This window comes from Myotis lucifugus, unplaced genomic scaffold (genome assembly GCF_000147115.1).
Source record: "Myotis lucifugus unplaced genomic scaffold, Myoluc2.0 scaffold_947, whole genome shotgun sequence".
Taxonomy (NCBI): Eukaryota; Metazoa; Chordata; class Mammalia; order Chiroptera; family Vespertilionidae; genus Myotis; species Myotis lucifugus.
In genome coordinates this window covers 124019-131815 of record NW_005871995.1, presented here as the reverse complement: position 1 = coordinate 131815, position 7797 = coordinate 124019, and the positions used below count along the sequence as shown (strand labels likewise).

Genomic DNA, 7797 nt, shown 5'->3' with positions numbered 1-7797 from the left:
TTTTTGGAAACCTTTTTCCCATCTACTCTCCTTCCAACCGGGCAAACGAGTACATTGGTGTTCTCAATCAAACCTCGACGATCTCGTCCTTGGGTTGGTGGAGGCTAGAACTACAATCCCAGACAAGGGTAGTAACATGCAGAGTTGTTGTTGAGGGGGGATGCTGGTGTGCATGCAATCCATAGATCCTGCTGGCCTGTGTGGCTCCGTTGTTTGGGTAAAAGGCATTCCAGAGCAGTGGGCACAGCCTATGCAAAGTTTCCTGGGGCAGGACTGAGCATGGTGCACCACAAGGTTGTTAGTGTGATACTTGGTCAGGGCACATGACATGGTTTGCTGGCTCGAGTCCTGGTAGAGAGGGCATGCAGGAAGCAGCCGATCTCAATGTCTCACTCTCACATAGATATTTCTCTCTCTAAAAATCAATAAAAATATTTTTAGAAATGAACGGCCTACCTTATAAAAATGTTTTTTAAAAGTATGAGGGTGACTACGCAGAGGACAGAAATAGAATGAATAATTTTCAAATCCCTAAAGGAAATAAGAAAGGGAAAAACAAAAATCTAACAAATTCAGCAGAAGGTTGAAAAGAGGTAAAAAGGAAGTAATGGGAAAATAACATAGAACAGAAAACACAATAAAAGGTGATAGAAATATACCCAAGTATGCCTGTGAATACAATACATATACATGGGTTAAACTTACCACTTGAAAGGCACGGAGCTCAGATCAGATGCCTAGAAACAAGATCAAACAAAACCCACCTCTCCTGTATGTTCTTTTGAGGACACACACCTATAACAGACGCTGCATCATCAACAAATAAACAGCAAGGAAAAGAGAAAGAGACTGAAGGGAACCCGTGGACTAAAAGAGACTCAGAGATGTGCCAACTATGCATGTGCGTGGATCGAATTTGGATCCTGCTTTAACCGGGAGAAGGGATGCAAGGGTTGGTCAACATCCACAAAACGATGTGATTTATCACATCAACAAAACCAAGGATTAAAATCATGTGATTATCTCAACAGATGCAGAAAAAGCATTTGACAAAATGCAACATCCACTTATGATAAAAACCCTCCGTAACAGGAGTATGACAGGAGTCCAGGGCAGGAGGAACAGGGAAACTGAGAGAAGAAAGTTAAAACAAGGCCAGGCCGTGTGGGCGATTTGCAGTCAGCTTCTAACGAACAAACCATTATTTCCCCCGGCCAAGGACCCAAGACCAAATGGTTAAAAAACCTCCCTACTGAGAGAATGCAGAAAGGGAGGGGGGAGGGGGAGAGAAAAAAAGGGTCGTTTTACTCCCTAAGCCAGTGATGGTGAACCTATGACACACGAACTCATTTTTTTGGTTGATTTTTCCTTGTTAAATGGCATTTAAATATATAAAATAAATATCAAAAATATAAGTCTTTGTTTTACTATGGTTGCAAATATCAAACAATTTCTATATGTGACACGGCACCAGAGTTAAGTTAGGGTTTTTCAAAATGCTGACACGCCGAGCTCAAAAGGTTCGCCATCACTGCCCTAAGCAGAGAAGCCAGCAGACTTGTCAAGATAAAGTTGCCAGGTGCTTCTCATGATTTTTGGGAAAGCCACGACAAAGTTAAAATAAAAAAGGGGGGGGGACCTTAAGAATTAATCTGCACCAAAATATTCAGTGGAGGAATTTGAGACCTATGGACAGAGGGTGTATAATATCTCAGACCCCACGAACGTGCTCTTCAGATCAGCTGGGAGCCCGTCTGTGCCTCATAAGCCAGGTGCATAGGTTTGCTTGCTTTGCTTTTTCAGTTAAGGTGCGTGCTTTAATTACTTTAATAAATTGGCTTTTCACAACGCAGTCAAGCTCTCTCATATAAACTCATTTATATGAGAAGACAAGGATCGAGGTTAGGGACAGCCCTCTCCACTGACCCTGCCTGGGGAGGGGGGGGGAGCAGGGGGAGGTTTCGTGCCCGGTGACACCTCTCTGGTGTGGGTGAGAGGTGCCTATAACAGAAGGAATTTATCTCAACATAATAAAGACCATAGATGACAAGTCCACTTGTCATACTCAGTGTTGAAAAGCTGAAAGATTTTCCTCTAAGATGAGGATCAAGTCAAGGGTGCCCACTCTTCACTATTGTTCAACATAGTATTGAAGTGCTAGCCACAGCAATCAGACAAGAAAAAAAAAAAGGTCCAAATTGAAAAGGAAGAAGCAAAATTGTCACTGTTTGTATGACATGATACTACATAGAGAAAACTTCAAATGATCCATAAAAAAATAGACTTAATAAAAGAAATCAGTAAAGTAGCAGAATACAAAATTAATATAGAGAAATCTGTTGTGTTCCTATACACTAATAATGAATAGTCAGAAGAATTTAAGAAAACAATCCCATTCACAATTGCATCAAAAAGAATAAAATATCTGGGGATATATTTAACCAAGGAGGTAAAAGACCTATACTCAAAAAACTGAGGAAAGAAATGGAAGAGGACACAAATAAATGGGAGCATATACTGTGCCCATGGATTGAAAGGAGTGAAATCAGTAAAATTTAAATGGCCACACTCCCCCAAGCAATCTACAGATTCAATGCCACCCCTATCAAAATACCAATGACATCTTTCTCAGAACTAGAAATAATCCTAAAATTTATATGGAACTGCAAGAGACCATGAATAGCCAAAGCAATCTTGAAAAAGAACAAAGTTAGAGGTATCACACTCCCCAATATCAAACTATACCACAAGGCTATAATAATCAAAACAGATGGTACCGACACACAAAAAAACAGACACAGAGATCAAAAGAACAGAGTAGAGAGCCGAATGAAATAAGCCACACCTGTACAGTCAATTAATCTACAACAAAGGAGGCAAGAATATACAATGGGGTAAAGACAGTCTCTTCAATAAACAGTGTTGGGAAAACTGGACAGATACATGCCAAAAAATGGAACTGGACCACTTTTTTTTACACCAGTTGTAAAAATACACTCAATATGGATGAAAGACTTAAATGTTACACCTGAAATCATAAAATCCCTAGAAGAAAACATAGGTAGTAAACTCTTTGACATCAGTCTGAGTAACGTTTTCTTGGATATGTCCCCTGGAGCAAGGGAAACCAAAGCAAATATAAAGAAATGGGCTTCCTCAAACTAAAAAGCTTCTGCACAGCAAAGGAAACCTTCAACAAGACAAAAGGCAACCTACTGAATGAGAGAAGATATTTCTAAACTAGAGGCCCGGTGCACAAAATTCGTGCATGGGTAGAGTCCCTAAGCCTGGCTGGTGATCAGAGCTGATCAGGGCCTTCTGGCTGCTGGCCAGGGCCTCCCTTCGTTCCGCACTGCCCCCTGGTGGTCAGCACGTCATAGCGAGTGAGTGAACTCCCAGCCTTCCAGTCAAACTCCCGAGGGGACACTTTGCATATTAGCCTTTTATATATATATATATATATATAGATGATACATCTGATAAGAGGTTGATATCCAAAAATGTAGTAAACTCACAACTCGATAACAAAAAAAATTAACAATCTGATAAAAAATAAAATAGGTAGTGGATGCCCGGCCAGTGTGTTCAGTGGTTGAGTGTTGTCCCAGGCACCTAGAAGTTGCTGGTTTGATACCTGGTCAGGACACATGCCCGAGTTGCGGGCTCGATCCCCAGTTAGGGGTGTGCAGGAGGAAGCTGATCAATGATTCTCTCTCATCATTGATGTTTCTATCTCTCTCTCCTTTTCCCTTCCTCTTTGAAATCAATAAAAATATATTAAAACCAAAAAGAAAATACCTCCTCACACTACTATCATCAATAAGTCAATAAATGGCCCTCTCAGGTTTGGCTCAGTAGATAGAGCATTGGCCTGCGGACTGAAGGGTCCTGGGTTCGTTTCTGGTCAAGGGCACATGCCTTGGTTGTAGGCTTCCGGCCCTGGTTGGGGGCATGTGGGAGGCAGCCAATCAATGTGTCTCTCTCACATCAGTGTTTCTCTCTGTCTCTCCCTCTCCCTTCCACTCTCTCTCTGAAAATTGGTGGAAAAGTATCCTTGGGTGAGGATTAAAAAAAATAAGTCAAAGTCAATAAACGCTCTTTCTCTTCAATGAGGCAGCCGAACAGCCTGCCCAGCAGACACAGAGAAGATTTTTGTGAAGAACCTGATAGGCAAGACCATCACCCTTGAGGTCGAGCCCAGTGACACCACTGAGAATGTCAAAGCTAAAACTGAAGACAGAGACCAGCAGCGTCTGATTTTGGGGGACAGACAGCTGGAGGGTGGCCACACTCTCTCAGACTACGGTGTCCAGAGGGAGCCCACTCTGTGCTTGGTCCTTCCTCCGTGAAGAGGCATCATCGGGCCCTCCCTCTGCCAGCTCGCCCAGAAGTACAACTGCATATGCAACAAGATGGTCTGATGCAAGTGTTACACCCCCCTGCACCCCCGGGCTGTCAGCTGCTGCAAGAAGTGCAGCCACACCAACAACCTGTGCTGTTGGTCCAATAAGAAGAAGGTCCAATAAGGCCCCTCCATCACCTCGGCCTGCAGGGCGGCCTCCTGCTAAACCCCATGGCCCTGGGTTCTCAATAAAATTTCCCTGTCATTGACTGGAAACAAATAAAACAAATCAACAAACAAGTGTTGGCAAGGATGTGGAGAAAAGCGAACCCTAGTGCACTGTTGGTGGGACTGCAAATTGGTGCAGCCACTGTGGAAAACAGTGTGGAAATTCCACACACACACACACAAAAAAAAACACAACTAAAAATAGAGCAATCATAAGTTCCAGCAATTCTACATCTGCACATTTATCAAAAGAAAATGAAACGTTGACTTGAAAAGATATATGCACCCTCGAGTTCACTGCAGCATTATTTACAATAACCAAGATATGGAAGCAACCTAAGTGTCCACTGGTAGATGACTGGGTAAAGAAGCTGTGGTACATATATACAATAGCATATTATCTATATACTGTATATAAAAGCCTAATATGCTAAGTGTCCATCCAACCATTTGACCAGCTGCTATGATGCACACTGACCACCGGGGGGCAGACGCTCCAACCGGTAGGTTAGCTTGCTGCTGGCGTCTGGCCAATCAGGACTGGGCAAGATGGGCTGGACACGCCCTGGAGCCCTCCCTCGGTCCCTCCCTGGCCCTGATCGTGCACCTGTGGGGTCCCTCGGCCTGGCCTGAACCCTCTCACAATCTGGGACCCCTGAGGGGATGTCAGAGAGCCAGTTTTGGCCCAATCCCCACAGGCCAGGCCGAGTGACCCCCACCGGTGCACAAATCCATGCACCAGGCCTCTAGTGTAGCAATAAAAAAGAATGAAATCTTGCCATTTGTGTCAACACTGATGGACCTAGATCAGCCGTGGGCAAACTACGGCCCGCGGGCCGGATCCGGCCTGTTTGAAATGAATAAAAATAAAAAAAAAAGACCATACCCTTTTATGTAATGATGTTTACTTTGAATTTATATTAGTTCACACAAACACTCCATCCATGCTTTTGTTCCGGCCCTCCGGTCCAGTTTAAGAACCCATTGTGGTCCTCGAGTCAAAAAGTTTGCCCACCCGTGACCTAGATTGTGCTAAATGAAATAAGTCAGACAGAAAAAGAGAAATATCACATGGTTTCACTTATATGTGGAATTTAAAAAAAACAAATGAACAATAGAATATACAATAGAATACAATATATACAATAGAAACAAATATACAATAGAATATTATCTATCTATATATAAAAGCCTAATATGCTAAGTGTCCATCTGACCATTTGACCAGTCTCTATGACACACACTGACCACAAGGGGGCAGATGCTCAACACAGGAGCTGGTGGTCAGTGCACTCCCACAGGGGAACACAGCTCAACCACAAACTGGACTGACAGCTGGCGAGTGGAGCAGCAGTGGCAGGAGCCTCTCCCACCTCCATGGCAGCACTAAGGATGTCTGACTGTGGCTTAGGCTGCTCCCCGAGGGGGAACAGGCCTAAGCCGTCAGTCGGACATCCCCGAAGGCTCCCGGACTGCTAAAGGGTGCAGGCTGGGCTGAGGGACTGGGCTGAATGTCATGCACTGGGCCTCTAGTTAATAAATAATAATATAAGATAAACTCCGTGTTTTGCATATTCACAACTGTAAATCTACTTTTGCTCCACCCTGTATTATTTTCCCTACTTTTATATATGTTTGAAATTTCCCATAGTAAAATGTTAAAAAATGGTGCAGATAAGCTTAAGAGTCAAGGAATATAAAAAGATTTACCAGGCAAATATAAACCCCCAAAAGACCTCAAAATAATAAACCAGACCCACCCCTGCAGGGTTGACTGTTACCAACATTATGCACCTTCATATTCCCTTCTCCAGTTCTTAAAAAGAATCCTTTCGCCCAACCATGGTGGCTCAGTAGATGAGCATCGACCTATGAACCAGGTCACGGTTCGATTCCCAGTCAGGCACATGCCTGGGTTGCAGGCTTGATCCCCGGTAGGCAATCAATGATTCTCTCTCATCATTGATGTTTCTATCTCTCCTCCCTTCCTTTCTGAAATCAATTAAAAAAAAAGAAGAATCCTTTCTCTGGTTCCCACCCCAGGCCCTTTGCACATACTATACCCCCTGCCTGGACCACGTTTTCTCCACTTATGAGTCTCACTGGGCCTTCAGTGTCTCAAATTCAATGGTCCCTGATCTGAGAAGCCTTCTCTGTTCTCCAGACTGGGCCAGCTGCCTCATGTACACCCCCAAACTTCCTGGGTGTCCTTCATGACCTTCTGGTAACTGCCTGATTTTGCATCTGTCACTCCCATGGGGCTATGAGACCCAAGAGGACAGAGATCCAAACAACCTCTGCCACTACAGTAAATCCAGAACCCAGCATGGGCCTGGCACACACAGTAGGTGCTTGTCCTTGTTGTTCTGGGTGAATGCCCCTTTGACATTCCCCTTCCATTTTTGGGCCTTGGTTCCCTCTCCTGTAAAGTGTTGTGAAACCTTCCCACCAAGGCTGGGGGTGAGTGGTAAGAGAAGGCTGGGAAACTGCTGTGGTGCTTGCACACAGTAGGGGCATTATGACTGTGGGTTATCTACACACTCAGTTCAGGCCTGGGTGTGTAGATAACCCCATACCAAGAGGAATGGTGCCATGGTCTCCAAGTTCCAGGGCTGAGCCCGGGACCTCTGAGCCCGGGACCCCATTTTAGCAACTATGGCCCCTCAGGGAGGTGGTCTCAAGTACCAGATTGTCCCGAGAGGACAAGCAAGGCATGAGCTGGGAGCCTCTCTCTCTCTCTCTCTCTCTCTCTCTCTCTCTGGCTTAAAACAACATAAGTTTATTATTTTAAAGCTCCGGAGGTCAGGAGCCTGACAGGTCTCACAGGGCTAAAATCTAGGTGTTGGCAGGGCTGACTCCTGGAGGCTCCAGGGGAGACTTCTCAGTGCCTCTTCCGGTTTCTAGAGGCACCGCACCCTCAGCTCCGGGCCTCTCGTCACAGAGGGCCCTGGAGGGTGGACTTTCTCACATGGCATCACTCCAATTCTTTGTCTCCCTTTTTACAAGGACCCCTGTCATTACACTGGGTTTACCTGGATGATCCAAGGTAACTGATTTATCTTTTTTTAAAAAAATGTTTGTATTAATTTTAGAGAGAGAGGAAAGGAAAGGGAGGGAGAGAGAGAGAGAGAGAGAAAGAGAAACATCGATTGGCTGCCTCTTGAATGCACCCTACTGGGGATCGAGCCAATAACCATAACCGTAACTGGGGTATGTGCCCCAGCCAG

At 44.6% G+C, this 7797-nt stretch overlaps 1 pseudogene; it reads left to right on the top strand.

The window, feature by feature from the left end:
• The window catches only part of LOC111824122, a 13591-nt pseudogene extending 9065 nt beyond the window's left edge, over nucleotides 1-4526 (top strand).
• The last annotated feature ends 3271 nt before the right edge of the window (nucleotides 4527-7797 follow it).